Below are 16,691 nucleotides of genomic sequence, written 5' to 3' on the forward strand. Positions count from 1 at the left end.
AGGCTGGCTCAGCCCCGGCTGGCCGGGCCGTGCCGGCCCGCAGCACCCACGAGGGCTCTCATCCCACAGCGCCAGGCCCAGCGCTTTTGCTCCTGGGCCCCCCCCCTCGTTGCCTCCCCCCGTGCTCCCCGCTGGTTCTCCCCCAGCCCCACGGGCAGGAGGAAGGGAAGAGGGCCACATCCTGCCCCACTTCTTAATAGCAAAAGAGCAATAGTGACATTCCCGGTAGCCCGCCCGGCCCCCAAAGCTGTCGGCTCTCAGCGCGTACAGATTACTCACCCGCACATCACGCGGACTCCAGCCCCGATCCTCTCGCTCACGGTCTCTTCTCCCTCATTTTCAGATGGCTCCAAAGATGCTCACTTGGTGCTCCAGATTCAGGCAGCTCTCAATTAATCGCCATGCCGAACGCTCGGGCCAATGAACGTATTTCCTCGGCAAGATGGAGGAAGCCCTGTCATCTTCGTCCCTATGCCACACGCCGTGTTATAAGCCAGGCCCAGGAGCAATGACGCCCGTGAGAGAGGGAGCAGGAGTGGGCGAGACAGGGTCTGGGAGCCAGAGAGCACAGCCTCTGGGGCTGGCGCGGGGCCGAGCGAGGGAAAACGAGGGGGCATCCCACTCCTGGAGCGAGGGAGCGCAGGACCCACTGCACCAGTTTGCCTGGGAAAAGAGCAACCTGCAGGGAGTGACTTAAAAACCCGTAAATCGAACCTAAGATGACTGACATGCATGTACAAAAGATCTCTGTCTGAGAGTAAATGCGATGTATAACCACAGCCTTCACTGCAAGGGGCAAGCGGAGACACGAGGATGAAGGGACTCACCTAAGTCTATGGCAAGGCCAGGCAGGAGGTTGAGGAGATGCTGGACTTTGTGAACATCCCCCTGCCTTCTGCTCGTTGCAGGGGACCCGTGTGCTCTGCAGGAGGACGCGTAGTTCTGCTCGGCAGCGGGTCTTCCTCTCCCTCGTGTGTGGTACCTGCGTGGGCTTGAGATCACCCCTGGCAGAGGCCTCCTTGGTCACTGCTTGGATGGAAGGACCCAGAGAGAGGGAGGCTGCAGGCCATGCCCAGCCTGACGTGGATAACCCCTTCTCTGACCCGGTTGACCTTTACCTGCGCTAAAGCCACCACGGACTGTCTGAGGTGCTTTACTCAAGACCTGGGCTGGTGCCTTTCTGGAAACACCCTGCGTGCCCCCATGCTCTCTGCAAAGCTGAGCTGTGTTCCCCGATACAGGCAGAGAGTAGATTTAAATAACAAAACACGACCAGCTGCCTTCATTTTCTGTCTCCTTTTGTGGCTAGACACCCTCGGTCCGCCTGAAGCTAAACCCAGCCATCGCTTCTGAGCCACCACGTCGCAAAAGCAGAGCTTTGATCAGGGCTCTCCGCTGGGACAAAGAGCGCGAGGGGAACACGCGAGGCCAAAAGCCTGAAGAAAAGGGTTTGTTCCAGAAATGCCACTGGAAAGAGAGCTCTCTGCAAGCAGGGGACAGCTGGGATGGCACTGTGTCCATCTCAGAGAGGGAGAAAACCTGCCTCATCAAAGGCATTTGCCTCGCACCACCACCATCGTGGTGCGTGTGACATCTCTGTGATTTTAATGACACCAGAAGCGCTCAGTGCTGTCTGCAAAGTGGCTCGGTAACACCAAGTCTCCCGTTTATTATCTCTGCAGGTCATCTCATGGCTCTGCCCAATTCTTGAGATGAAAGGTGGTCAGAAACTGCCGGGCTGGCAAGGACCCTTAAAATCTCACACAACAACCCGTGGCACACCCTGTCCTACAGGACAGCCGTCTTTACGAGTCTATACCATGCCTGATGATAATTGGGAATATTCATAAAGCCTCAACTCCCAGAGTCCTGGGCTTAGGCAAGAAACTTGAATTTGTAGCCCCTGGAAGACTGTAGAGAAAAGCTTCAGGGGGAAAAAAACAGCTAGTAAATGAAACTTTTATATCAATCCCCCAGCATTTGCATCCAGATGCTCAATTTTTGAATGCATGCTGCTGACGGCGTTGATAGGAGTTATAAGGACTCTGCAGTTCGAACTCAGTCAACAAGTGCCTGACGAGACAGCCCAGAAAACAGCCTGTTCTCTGGCGGCATCGCACACCGAAGAGCTGCAGGAGCCTGCCCTTTCCCCAGAAAGCAGCCTGGTTTCTCAGCAGAGCCCCGCGAGGAGCCGGGCTGGCCAGGCGAGGGGGGACAGCCTGCGTGCACACTAATGAGCGAGGCTGAAGGCTATCGATCCTCCTCTGACAGATCCCCCCTCCGCCAGCCGCCATCCCGGGCGGGCGGCGATGCCCTTTCCGAGGCACGGCGGCCAAGTTCGCATTCAGCGCATGTACCTCGAGCGCGTCGCTCGCAAACAAGCTGACCTTTATGGCTGGTTTCAGGTCATTAATTAGGCACGCTGCTTCCATGTTTATACATCTCTTCAGCTCCAGCATCGCTTCTAGTTGGGGGGGGGGAGCTGGGACCACCCTCCCCTGCTGCCTCTCGGGGAGAAGGAGCTGAGAAACGTTCAGGAGGTCTCGGAGCTGCTCACAGCACAGAGCAAATCATGTAGGGGGAGATAATCTCAGGAAAGAATCGCTATGGTAATAAGGCTGCAAAATGCATGTTTTGAACAAGCAACCGCAGGAATCGTTTATCTCCAGCAGAGCAGTGAGATTCTGGCAGGGAAAAAAGTAACAAGAGCTGCTGAAGGACCGAGACTTGCTTTTTGGACAGTCCGGTTCAGAGTTACAGAAGCTGGACAAACCTAAAGCTCGCTCAAGACATGGCAGGACAGACTCCTGGGGGGACCACACAAAAGGGGCAACCGCTAGAACAAAGTGCAGAAATGATTTCTCAGCAAAGCTTTCAAGAGCAGCTCTGTGCCAACTTGACACAAGCCATCAAAGAGGGGAGCCTTGGGGCTCTGCAGCTGGAGGTAAACAGCAGTCACAGTTTGCTTCGTGTTAGGAGATCCGTGGTTTGCTCGTTTACACTGATGTCAATATTTGCATATCCATGGCAGGAAGCCCTCGTTGTAGCTGTAGATTTTGATCTTGCTACTGGGTATATTTGAATAAATCAAAGCAGGGTGTCTTTCAGGAAGATTTGCTTTAGTAACTGGGCTCCCTTGGGGGTAACGCACCGAAAGCCTGTGGCTTGTGACAACCTGTGGACTAATGACTGAATAGCCCTTCATGGCAGCTTCGAGTTGGCCAATTTTCCTCCAGGCCTTGGGCAAGCAGGTGGAGATGCACTCAAGTCACACAAAAAAATGCTTTTCCCTTTACTGTGTTAACCCCAGGAAAAAAAAAACCACCATAGGAGCTATCAGGGGAAGGGGCACAGACATTCTGCAGGCAAACCTGACATTGCTGTGTTTATGATGGTGCCACTGCAAAGTACTACAGCAAGCACACCATCCATTTCCAAGGAGGTGTTTCAAATGCTGTGATTCATATTTTCCTTTTATTTTAAAAATTATTGGGAAAAAAAAAAAAATCATCAGAAGTGTGACTGGTCTGGCCACCCCTCCAGCTGCTTTGGGACCTCAGGCACTTTTCCTCCTGCACAGTCACTCAAACCCACAGCCCTTCCTTTCCCTGCCTGCCGCTGCACATGCGAGTTTGGGATTTGCTCTTTTCATTGATCTCACAGCAACGGCTTCTGCAGAGCCATGTTTTTCAACAGAGTTTGTCCGGACTCAGCTGCTGGATGTACTTTTCCGAGTTATTTGAATAAAACAGTAGGAAAGGGATAGCTGCGACAGCAGTCTGTGCTAGCACCTAATCCCCTTGCGAGCAGGGATGCTGTCGCGGTATCAGATGTTCAGAGGGGAAAGAAAGGAGGCACACACTGAATATTACTTACGGCGGCAGTTCTTCACTACCTCCCATCTGCAGAGCGCTGGCTCAAACCAGCACAAGATGGATCCTATGTGACCACCTGCTCCTCCAGTGTTAGTTGGTTTGGTTTTTTTGCAAACAGCTTGAAAGCTCTGCTTGCCTTTCCTCATTAGCTGCCGTTTGGGTTGCCTGCCCTGTTCGGCAGGATTTTAACTACCAGGTTTGATTGCACAGCCCTAAACCAACAGCCAAGAGAAACATTTCCATGCTACACATTGTAGTGTGGCAGTCGGGGGTGAGACTGAGATACGGAGACTGCACTCACACCAGCCTCAGGTTTATTTATTCATTGTTTTCCCTCTTTTGCTTCTGCCTGGTGTCACAGTGGCCTCTGAGACATTAAAGGCTCATTTCAGCTCTGCAGGAGGAGCGATGCACAACAAGAAACCTCCCCAGCTGTCTGCGTGTCACTGGCCTCGTGCCTTTCAGGCACTTCTTGCCTAGGGAGAAGGGGAGAGAGAAATGTGCATTTCCTCTCTGTAGCACCCACAAGTACATACCACATGCATGTGTTCCTCTGTGTTGAGCACAGGCAAGCGTGTTTTTATGCAGTCCTATTTTCTTTATCTTGTTCCCTATCTGGAAATCCTCCACCCTCGCTGCATCCCGCAGCGGGGCCAGGACTAAACATGTGTGGGGCCATCCCTCAGCGCTGGGGAGCAGCTCCATCCCCCTTCCCCAGGCTTCCCATCCTGCCAGCTCACAAGATGGATACCACTGAAATTAGCCAATAACAGCAGAAACATAATGAAAAATAAACCAAACAGTCTACGGTCCGTTCCTAATATATTACGGGGACCTTCCATACCGCTCATCATCAGTCCCTCGCTCAGGGGGCTAACTCACTGCCTCCCATAAAACCCTTTACCAGACTACAGCGGGCTTCTCCATACATATGTGACCATATAGCCAAAACACAGCAAAACCACAGCCAAGTCCTTCCAGTCCTGGCCAGAGCAAGGGAAGGCGACGCTCCCCACCCTCTGGCACTGCTCCCTCCCGGAGGTCGCCCACCCACAGCCCTGCTCCTGTGGGTGCTCCCTGATCTGCTCCAGCACAAAGGCGGCCGGCTCCCCCCTGCAGCGATGCCCCAGCGAGCCATAACGGAGCCAGGAGCATTGCCATACTCCCGGAGCCGGGGCTGGCAGGGCACTGCCATCAGCCGCTTCAGCCAGACACAAAGGGAACGGTACAGAAATGGCCAGAAAGGGTTTTCTAACCAGGTTTTCAGAGGAAGAGCGGGTAGTCCTGGGTGTGTGGAGAGGCGCCCAGGCCAGCGTTCAGAGAGGACAAAGGTTGGGCGCCGCTAACTTTCCTTATAACCTTCCCTAAATGAAACCAATCAAGTTTCTGCAGCTCAATGAGCTACCTTTCATCAGCAGACCTGGCCCACGTTTAAGGCAAAATTGAGGCTGCCTCACTTTAAAGCATGTAATTTCCCAATGAGAGAGGTTAACATTCAATTACTCAGCTGAGGAGTAACTCGTTCATTCAAGTTCCACTCCCTAAGGTCCGAGCGCGTGTCTCTGCCCTTTCCCTCCCGGTTCTTCACCGTCTCCATCGGAGACTGACACAGTGACGCTACCTCTGGGCCAGCGGCTGCAGTCAGGAATATTCATTCAATCCCTCTTCGGAAGGCAGAAGTGCCCCAGGTGAGCTGTAACTCTCCGGTTTGTTGCACATCCCCAGCAAGCTCCTTTGGCATGGCCAGAGCAAAGCTTCCAGAAAAGCGAACAGCTCTGAAAAGAGAGGGTACAACAGAGAGCAGCCAAGCAGGGATTGAAGGCTGCAATTCCCACCTGGCAAGGTGTGGGTCTCACTGCGGGTTCAGATCATCATGGGAAAAGGGGAGCAGATCACACAGCCCCTTCAGAAAACAGACCACAGCAGGCTGCTACAGCAGGAGACAGCTTTCCACGCACCCTTACATCAAGCAGGTTTGCTGTCTCCATTTAACCCAGCTTGCCATGTTTACATGAATCCAGGGTGGCAGCACTAGAGTTAAAAAGATCAAAGAGCCAGGGTGGCAGCAGCAGTTCTTGAAGGCTGAGCCGTATAAAAGGTCCAGGGGATAATTGCCTGAAATTGCTGGGTTCCCAGAAAGCCGAGCACGTCAGCATGGTTTCATGGGGAGGGAGGCCACTGGAGAATGGAGCAAGAGTTTCCCATGTTTTCCCTTATTACTTATTTCACCATCTAGTGGCAAAAGCAAATAACGCTGAGAAGCCATCCAGGAGCTGCAGCAGGCTCTGGAAGGAGACCTCTCCTTGCCCCAGCTTCTCCCAAGTTACCCCCACAGCTGCCTGGGCTGGGGACACACAAGAGGGCACAGGGCAGCACCCAGCACCCTGGAAGTCCCCCCATCCTAAATCATGGCCCTGTATATAGACTCCTCCGTGCAGGCTGACTCCCATCCCAGGACCCTCTGCCCACCCCGCTGTGTCCCTGCTGTCCCTGCACCCCAGCTGTAACCCACCGGCTGCTGTAGCTTCTCCCCCAGGTGCCGGTAACCACCTCCCACCCTCCAGCCTCTGCCCAAAAAACCCACCTGGCTCACCCTGGGGAAGTCCCAGCTCCAGCTCCCACGGGGATAAGTAAGCCAAGAGAGCTGCAGAAGAGCAGCACAGGGTAGGGCAAACTCAGGTCTCCCAGTGATCAAACCAGCTTAGCTAAAGGCATGGGCTGAGCTAAGCCCCCAGGAAAAAACATCAGGATGAGCAGCGTCCTTCTGACTTGAGGCTTTTCCTTCCCCACCTCAGCTGAACCATCTGCCAGGCCTGCAGTGGGTGGAGGAGGAAGGGCGTTGGGAAGGGACAAAAATACCTTCAAGGAAAAACCTTTACTGTGGACTCAGGCGGGCGTTACGAGCACCTGGGGTGCTGGGGAGAGCTTGCCTTCACCAATTCTCTAGAGGTGCTTTCTCCCTGTGCTGCCTTTGCCATCAGGCCGTGCAGAAGGGGAGATGTCCCCCAAGGCCAGGCCCCCCTTCCCACACCCCGGTCACAATCCACCCCCTTGGACACGGCAGAAATGTTTGCACGTGGATCTGCTCCGCGGGGACCTGCCTCCTCTGCGGGGGGACTTCCCAAAGAGGAGAGCTCGCAGAGCGGGTGCAGCCCCGCGTTTGAACTCCGGCTGGCGGATGGTCCGACACCTTCCCGGCCTGCGTGATGATAGCCAGGTAAGCTGGAAGGTGACAGAAACATTCATCATCTGGTGGGCACAGGAGGGAGGGCTCTTCTCTCCAGAGCCAGGGATTCCATCCTCACGGTGGTTTGCAGATCCTGCATGCAACATGCCGCAGAGGGAAATCCATCATCGTTACTGCGCTCATTCCCTCGTTGCCTACAATACAATTATCCCTACGCAGTTTTTTTCCTGAGAGGCTCAAATTAAGTTTAAACACCGGCTTTTGATTTATTTGCTTATTCAGCACCATCAGTTGCTTTCCAGCAATACAAAATAGCTCTCTCCCCAGGAAACATTTATCCTATCTGGGAATAGTATACCAAGGGTGGTAATGCGTAATCAGGACAAAGCACTTAGAGAAGGCAGGCTGATATACTAGATGCTGAGAGAAGAGGTATAATATATCTCCACTTGTGCTTTTTCAACTCAGATTTTCCTTTTCCCTCGAAACATCATAGGTAGCAAGGGAAATTCCTGCCATACAAAATTCAAGAGCAAAATAATCCAAGTCTTGCCCTGAAACGTCACAGAAAACTAAACACATACCAACAAGCATTAATCTCTGGTGCTACAAACAAACCCTCTTCCTTTTTTTTCCCTGAGAAGTCATTTTCAACCCTGCACAGAGCAATGCTGGCAAATTCTTCTGCCAGTTTTGTCTTTGCACTCAGATGAAGGATGCTGCAGGGCAGTGCTCTTATCAGCACAGGATGCCGTCCCCATCCTCACAAGGCTTGATGTCTTTAACACCCTCTGCCACTCCGAGAGCAACCGATGGGAGCTATGGCCAGGGAGAGGAAAAGGAGAAATCTCTACTACTTCATGCACAATTCTGCTATTCAGCCTGTCAGCACCAGTTAAATACAAGGGCAGAAGTACTGAAAGGGAAAACAAACTTTGTGAGAAACACTGGATCTCCCCTACAGATGGGGAGCATTGAACCAGCCCTGAACTCTTCTTTCCACTTGTTGAGGCCAAGCCATTTGCTGGGTCATAACCGCAAAGAAGTGGAAATTGCTGTACAGCATCCAAGCATTACCGGAGGCGTAGTCCCAGTGCAATCAGACACATCAAGAGGAAAACAGCGCAACCAAAATCTCAAGGCTTAACAGCACCCTTTCAGTTCAGCTAGGCTAAAAATATCCCCCAAATCCTCAGAAAGGCAGCTCATTGCAGACTTCAACCGGCTTTAATTGACAGCCCCTCAAAACTGTTTTGTTGAGGATACCTTTCACCCTGCCCAGCAGACAGGGTATACGGGAACAACCCCCCACCGAGCCAGCCAGGAACCAGGCTCAGGTCTGCTACCGAGGAGGGTTCCCAGTGCCTCCGAGCACTGGAACACCTCGCCAGGCCAGCAAAATCCTCTGGAGTTGAAGTCACTGAAGATCACCGTTGATTCCTCACTACAATCCAATCTCAATTTTCCTTAAGCTAGAGACAAGAGTGGTAAAAAGCAGTTACGGCAACTTCAACAAATATCTTAAGAAAATCGAAATGTTTTAATGTTTCTGGGGAATTAAGTATCTGTATGAAATGAGAATGTCATTTTCTCATTAATATTTCACTAAAAATTTAATTGTGGGAGCACGCGGGTTTTCCTAAAGCAAAAGCGATGAGTATTATTAAGCATTACACATATTTCAGAACTCTATGGACTGCTAAGTGCTCCATGTCACTTCAAAAACTAAGACACTCATCCTTATTCCTAAATAGTTTGGAGCAAAGATTGGCCACAGAAGTGTCATTAATCAAAGTTCAGTCCTATCCAAGTCTTGACACGTACCCCAAGCCAAATAATTTCTTTGGTAAGTACTCAGACATCAAAACCCTTCACAGGGACTCTGAGACACCATGTGAAAACCTGGCTGGGCTCTATAAACCAAGTGTCCCAGGAGCCAACAGAGAAGCTGCAGAGCAACGCACAGCTGTGCCACGTGCAGCAGATCCATCTTTTATATTTCCGTCTCCCAGCCATCTGTTCCCAAATTCTGTTTTTCTCCTGGTGTATCCATTCTGCAACAGAACTAGAGAAAAGGGGCTTGTACCCAATACGAAGCAAGTTCAGAAGAACTGGATTCACCAACAGGTATATGGATCGGAAGCCACTGGTCCCACATCATGATTTTGCTCTCCCTGCCCTTCTCCGCTCAGCACAGTGTGGGAAGCACCGGGTGAGGTAACAAGCTGTTTGCAAAAAGAGGGAAATCTGAAGTAGGAGACATGGGAGGCAAGAGCACAAGTGGAGAGGATGAGATCAGATGTGACACTGCAAGAGGTTACAGCGAAAAAAACAGGCACTGCTGGAAAAGCCCCTCCTTCTCATGGAGGATTCTGCTACTTCCAAATACGGTTCTGTTTTAATGTGACATCAACCCCCCCACCACCAAATTTCAAACGCTTCTTCTCAAGAAGCGGTGGCCTGGCTCCAGCACCATCCATCTGGTGGAGCCACAGACCCAAGAATCTTGGCTCCGCTCTCTCCTGCCTGGCAGGCTCTCCCCGGAGCTGCAGCTGGGTGTGGGCTATCAACAGCACCAACCAGGAGATGCTGGCCACAGGGGACCAGCTTACCACTTTGCTCAACTTGCTTTCAGGGAATTTCCTCCAGTGCCTTTCACCCCTTCCAGGCAGACCTCCGACTCTGGTGCTGCTGGGAATCTCTCCTGGTCCCCCACACCAGAACCGTACAGCGCTGTCTGACGTGGCTTCTTGGGAGACTGGAAATGCCTAAAAAGAAGTACTTTACTTGGAGAAGATGACAAAGCCTGAAATCGGAGCTGCCTTGTTGACCAGCAGCTCTTTACCTAGCTGAATTTGTTGCCCTCTGCTATGCTGGCAAAGAGAAATGATTTCAGACTTCTCAGCTGCAACTTGCCATTCAGTTAACATACTTGGCAAGGACCGAAAAAAGCTGAAGGGCATCCAAAAAACTTGGGTCATAGAGAGAGAAGAGTTTTACTGTGTTACTCTTACCATGGCTGTTTTCAAACAACATTTTAAGATTTTCACGGAAAAATGTATTTTCGTTAAAACTGTCCACGTGAAGTTTGGAAATCGCTTCAGGCAGCACAGCTGTAATAATGCAGGACAAAAAGCAAACCAGCTACTACTAGGTCAAGCAAATCAACTACCAAACTACAGCAAATTAAGGATTCATTATGAGTCTCAACAAAGAAATACTTTACCAAGACAAAGGAAAAAGAGGGTGTTGTGGAAAGAGCTTTTAAAAGGGAACACTTGTGTGCAATTTTGCAGATAGCATCTTACTCAGAGGCAGTGGGGTAGATTGATCTCTAAAGACTCTTAAAAGGTTTTGCAGTGGAAAAAAATAGTTGCAAGGCATACAGTCAGATCATTAACTGTGCAGCCCAGGCTGCCAGCTGCTCACTCAAATACTCCAGATGGCTCCTCCTCTAAAACATCATCATTTGATCTTGGTAATCAAATTTTCTCCCACTCTTACAATCCTAAGTGAGGCAAGGCTTGTACGAAGAGATGATGTATTTTATTTGACTGAGATGGATTGCGAAAACACAACAAATTAGCTTTCAAGGCACTCAGCCTCTTCTAACTGTATCAAAGCTAACCATCTCCAGCCCTTTAACACCTTTTTTCTACTGTTGCCACCACAGACAGTTCAAAGCACCAGCTATACCCTATAAGGCTGCCTGGCATCCAGATTGTATACAGTATTTGCATACTAAACACTTCAACATACAGTAGGTATCTAAATCCACAACTTCCCACCAGTGGAAAGTAGGACCCGTCACTGGAGCGCAGCATTGGGAGACTCGGTATCCTGAAGCACTTAGGCTGGATTAATTACACAAATGTGTCATCTGCTTGTCTTGCCAGAGTCACGCAAGACACCGTCTGCACATTTTTCAGACCTTTAATACAGCCTTTAGGACATACGGTGCCAGAAACAAGACTTTTTCTTCTCTTTTCACTCAATTAGAGCCAACATGCATGGTTCTTCTGAGGCCAGGCTCATCTGTGGATGCTCACTTCAACCATTTGAACAGAAAGTGGTCATGGCCAGCAAGTTCCCCCCAGTCTCGGTGGCTGCCAAGCACCGTCTGGCTGACACCGATTATCGGCAGGATGGTACTGGGGCAGGGGGAAATTGCTTTTTCTTTTCCTTTTAAACTATGGGAATTTCTTATGTGGTTTTCTGCAAAGGCTTCAAGGAAGAAAATTAAACTCAACCACTGCACTGTCAGTCTTCAACCTCTCTTCCAAAGAAACAACACTAGAAATTTCCCAGTATTTTCAGAAAATGTTGAGCTTTGACAGTTTAAGATGACCAGTGGAAATATTCAAAAGTCACATCTTCCAAAATATGCATTCTTACTAGCATGAGCAGAGTATTTTAAATGCTGGCATTATTTAAATCAGCATACTTATGTAAAATTTAATATTAATTTTGTTTCTCATACCTAGTTGCAAGAGATGATGAAAATCAGTTATAGCTAATCAGAGGAAACAATTCATTGTTGCAGCGGGTCGCTTGCATCTGAAGTCTAAACCCCAATCTGATCATTGCCTAGTGGGATTATTCCCCACTGGAGTTTAGCGCTAAACTTCATCACCCACTCAACTTTCATTTTTATAACAGAGCTGTACTTTTATTTCACAAACTAGAAGCACACAAAGAACAAAACAGCTTGCTAAAGGCCATGAATTAGGAAAAAGAATCAGAGCTGGGACTAGAAAACTATAAAGAAAGGCAGCAAGAATTATCACAGAATGGAAGAGGTTTTGTTTGAAGAGAAGCTAAGAAACTAGAACTCTATGACTTGAAGAAAAAACACTGCCATTTATGAAAAAAACCCTCAAGAATAGTAAAAAGCAGATGAACAGGAAAAAGCTTGTTCATAAACTAGGAGCCACCAAATGAAATAAGGTGGTGTGGTCTGAAACAAACAAAAGGAAGTACTTTTTCACCCAGCACATAATTATATTGTAGAATTATTAGATACAGGATGTTGCAGAGGCCAGAAATACAAATAGATTTAGAATTTAAAAAAAAAAAAGAAAAAAAAAGCAAGCACTTTCTTCTGTGAATTTGCCTAATCTATCAACGGCTACTAAATGCAGTGATGCAGATGGTGTTTCCTTGTCACAAGCCCTTCAAACTCTGGGTGGTGAGGTGTGAAGCAGTACGCCAGAGGAACTGCGTGTCCCTGTTATGTTCCGTACACATCTGTCACTCAGCCCTGTCGGACTGGGGAGGGATGGCGCGTGGTCCAACACCACGGCACAGGACAGCCACTCCTGTGATGAGACTGGCCGATTCCTTAGCTTGTTTTCAGATTGCTGGATCACTTACAGTAACAGGGATTGACTCAACGCACAGACAGACCTTTCGGCAGTTTGATCAGACCCTCTACTGATTTTTATCTCTGTCCTTACATCAGATCTCTGCTGATTCTCAGATTACTGGATGAGTGACTGCTGCACACTACAAGAACCCGTTCCGTTTTTTTAAGTTATCAGCTATACCAAGTACACCAGTGCCCTCCTCGTCATCATCGTATCCGAACTGGTGAGGCCCTTCTATTCTAATTTCAAAGGATACTAGCATTTTTTTTGTTTGTAGGACATGATGTAAGCATGACCTTCTTGAAAGACTGTCTATCGTAATGACCTTTACAGAGTTAAAAGACATCGGTTTAGAGCTGTGTCACATCAGCTTGGCAATATTGTCTTTTATTAAATCAGAAGTTTAAATGCCCTTGTCTGTCTTTTAGGCGCCAGAATTCTATACCTACTTTAATTTTGTTGTTGTTGAAATGCATTTTGCACTAAAATCCAAGATTTATTTTCCCTTTCAGAGAGAAAGGGTTTTCTTTTTTACTATATGCCCTACTGTACAATAACAAAATGAAAATAAAAGATTTTACCAACATTTGCTTTATAAAAGGTGTCCAATCTACATGACTGAGTAAAGCAGTTACTATCATGCAACTTTTGAAGTTTCCTGTAATTACTCTACATGACAATCTATATTTTACTTGAGCTCTTTTGAAGAGTGATGAGTATATAATGAGAAAGCAGTTCTTGATAATTTGGGGCGCTGCAAAAGTTACATCCAATTTAATTTTAGACTAGAAATACTAGAAAACTTTCAAAAGACTCAGTGGCAGCTTATTTACAAATATACTATTTATAATGAATGCATTGATACAGAATGACTCTTATAAAAAAGCAAGGCAATCTTTTATATAGACATAACAATCAACATTACAATAATTCAGATTAAAAGTACATTTTTGTAGACTGTTTACACTCTTGTTTAGCTTTTAACCACAAAATTAGCGTGGTCTGGTATTTTTCCACAGCAAAAGTCCTGTGCAGTCCTGGATAAGACCTAAACATCGGAATAATAAACATAATTTTCTGATCTTTGCTAACATAAAACCAAAAACCATTTGTAGATACTATTGTTTGTTTGTAATTGTCCTTACTGTGCCTTGAAGTTTGTGTTGTGCAAATTACTGCACATTTCTAATGTCTAATTAGAAGCTATTCCGGCATGCCAATTTGATACAACCGAGGTGTGCTACTGACTATATGAAAATTCTTCGTTGCATCCAGATTTGAAGACTCCCCTCAGATGGGTTTGTGTGGGAAAAAAAATTTATTTTTTTGGGGTTTTAAAAAAAAAAAAAAGGGGGGGGGGGGGAGAAATAACCTCTCAAAGTTTTCTACTTGTTAAATAAAAGCTATTTTTCAAACTCCCAGGATTAAAGATGATACTTGAATTCCAGGTGACACAATGGGTTTCAGCACTAACCAGCTAGACAGTCTGAGTACTAATTTACTAAATCATGTACATGAGCAAACAGAACCTTCAAGAAGTCTGAACATGCACTTTCTCACACAACATTAGCAAAAGATGGACAAAACTGCAGAGAAAACCTAAATCCAAGAGAGGCACTGAAGCAAATATTCTACAACCCAAATCTCTTTCTAAAAAGGGTGTATGAATTTCAAAGTTCCCAATAGCATCTGGCAAACGGAAAAGTGCCAATTACATAACTGTGTGACCCAACTTTACAAGCAGCATTTCCATTGCATTTATACTAGACAACTTTGGTGATGAACTTAAATATGGGACAGCCAGAGACAGAACTTTAACTCCTTATACTAAAAGAAAACATTTTTGCAAAGAATTACCAAACAACTTTCTATTTAGTGAATTTAAATGCAGTATGCGACCAACACGAGTCACAACTGCAGTTATTCCTTCTTTTCATTGTTTAACAAATCCCTAATGTGCTTTACCCCTTAACAGACTTCCATAATACTACAGAGTCTATAGTACAGTAATTTAGCTTGTTAAATCAAGGCATGATTCAGGATAGTGTCTTTATGGGGCATGTGTATATGTACATATTCTTATGTACATAAGCACAGACACATACAAAATTGATATTTTGTCTATGGGCAAGCAATTAAGGTAATGATTTTCACCCAAAGTAAAGATTGTCACACTCTTCAATAAGCCTGCTAAATTATTTCCCCCAGTGTGGCAAGGGGGATAAATATTTAATACAAGTTATCTGGGAATCACCTGTTTCTCCATCATGTTTTCAAAGATGCCATAAAGAATTAATTTCTCCACCTTGTCTATGCTTTCATACATATATAGATACACATATACATATATGTATGTATGTATACATACTTGTCCAGATGAAGTTCTTTCCATTCATACTTTGATTAGGCCAAACAAAATTCTTAAACACGTATAAGCCAACACGTGTGTCCAACTGAATGTCATCAGGCATTAAATACAATTTAGAAACCGCACTGGTTAACAATCCAGCATCCTGGGAAATGCAAGTCTGTTATGTCAGGATGTAAGACTGTTTTGAATGATCAAAACAGCTGGATTTATACGGATCTGTGTATAGATTTGGATATAAATCCATGTATGTACTATATGGATTTATATGCATCTATTCCCAATCCATGCTCCACATTTAATACTTAAACTTTTGGATAATTTTAAAGAACTTTTCAAATTCTTTGACTTGCTTTCTCCTGTACCAGAACTTCTCTCACACTGCTTTTATTCAAATCTCTCTGTAGACACTGAAAAAATAAGCATTCACCTCAGAACGTATAAAATTAAACTCCTAAAACAGGGCTCAGGATTATCTGGCATTGCAACAACCATACTAGTACAAAGATAGTTTGAAAAAATATCCTGTTTTTAATATAGTAATGAATTAAAACATAGCTTTATTTATTCCTATAAGTGTAATGAAAAGAATAGTTTGTTTTTAAGCGAGTGTAACGAGCACTATTTTGGTAGCCAACTTCTCCACAAGAATTTATGTGAGAGAGGGTCAGCTCCAATCATACAGTCATTAACCATGTACCTTAACAAGGTGAATAATCAACATATTTACAAACTAAACAAATTCAATCCCGTCAACTCTTATAAAAATGGGACTGAGGAGCAGACAGGGAATGAGACCAATGCTTGAGAACACAAGGGGTCGCCACTTTTGTTTTAAGGAACCATATTAATCAAACCAGTTTCCTCTAGTGACCTGAGGGCACAAATACGGATTTAGCAGTATATTCAGAAGTTAGATTACAGTCTTGATACTAAGCATTTCAGTATCTTCATATTTTAACACCTTAATGCTGAGAAAGATTAACTTCAGGCAGAACTGTAAGGAACTAGCCTTTTATAAACTAAAGAAAGTCTAAACTGAAAAGCTACAGCAGATGCAAAAAAAAAAAAGGGGGGGGGGAGGGGACAGAGAGACAGAGCATGTGAGAAAGAACAGAACATTACTTAGTAAAATCCAGTGACATCTACAATAGTTTTACAGCATGTTTAAGCCCTCTAAGGTTTTATATCTCCACCTGCCTTCCATTAAAACTTACTCCTTGTTAATGAAAAGGCGTACGACAAAACAGAATGCAAATAGATCACGGCAATACGTCTAAGTAAGCATGCCAGAAATAATATTCCCCAAACTTCTGCATGTGAAATAGATTTCCCATGGCATCAATTGATTTGATTTAGTTCAAAAGGTACAGTCCTGTAAGTCACACTACCCCAGCAGCAATTCCAATGACTATAAACTGGACAGTTCTTGAGTAACTGTGGAATGTAACCGCCTCGAGTTCCTACCCTCCTGAAAAAGGACAACTGGCCCTACAAGTGCAGCAATAGTGTAAGTCTCCCTGAAGCATCTTCTGCCTTTTAAACAACCAATAAAGTCATGATAAAACTGAATGTCCACTACTTACAGTGTTTCTCTTGAGCTACCAACATCTATGCACAAATGAAAAAGGTGCCTCTTTTTTAATAGATTGGTTTAATACTGAAACAGATAGGATGAAGTTAAAAAAGAATAATCAAGATACTGAACTGAATATTTTGAAGCAAGTGCCCCAGCTGTGGGGAAAAGTGCATTTAGTTCAGCAGCAAAACAGCACAGTGTGAAGATATTGTGCTTGGACACAGAAGTTCCATAATGGAAGGAGGTACAAGGCAAGTCAAGATATAAAACCATAGTACATTGTTAACCAATCTTAAAACTTACATATATTGCAGTG

This window comes from Haliaeetus leucocephalus, unplaced genomic scaffold (assembly GCF_000737465.1).
Source record: "Haliaeetus leucocephalus isolate CR32 unplaced genomic scaffold, Haliaeetus_leucocephalus-4.0 Scaffold184, whole genome shotgun sequence".
Lineage (NCBI taxonomy): Eukaryota > Metazoa > Chordata > Aves > Accipitriformes > Accipitridae > Haliaeetus > Haliaeetus leucocephalus.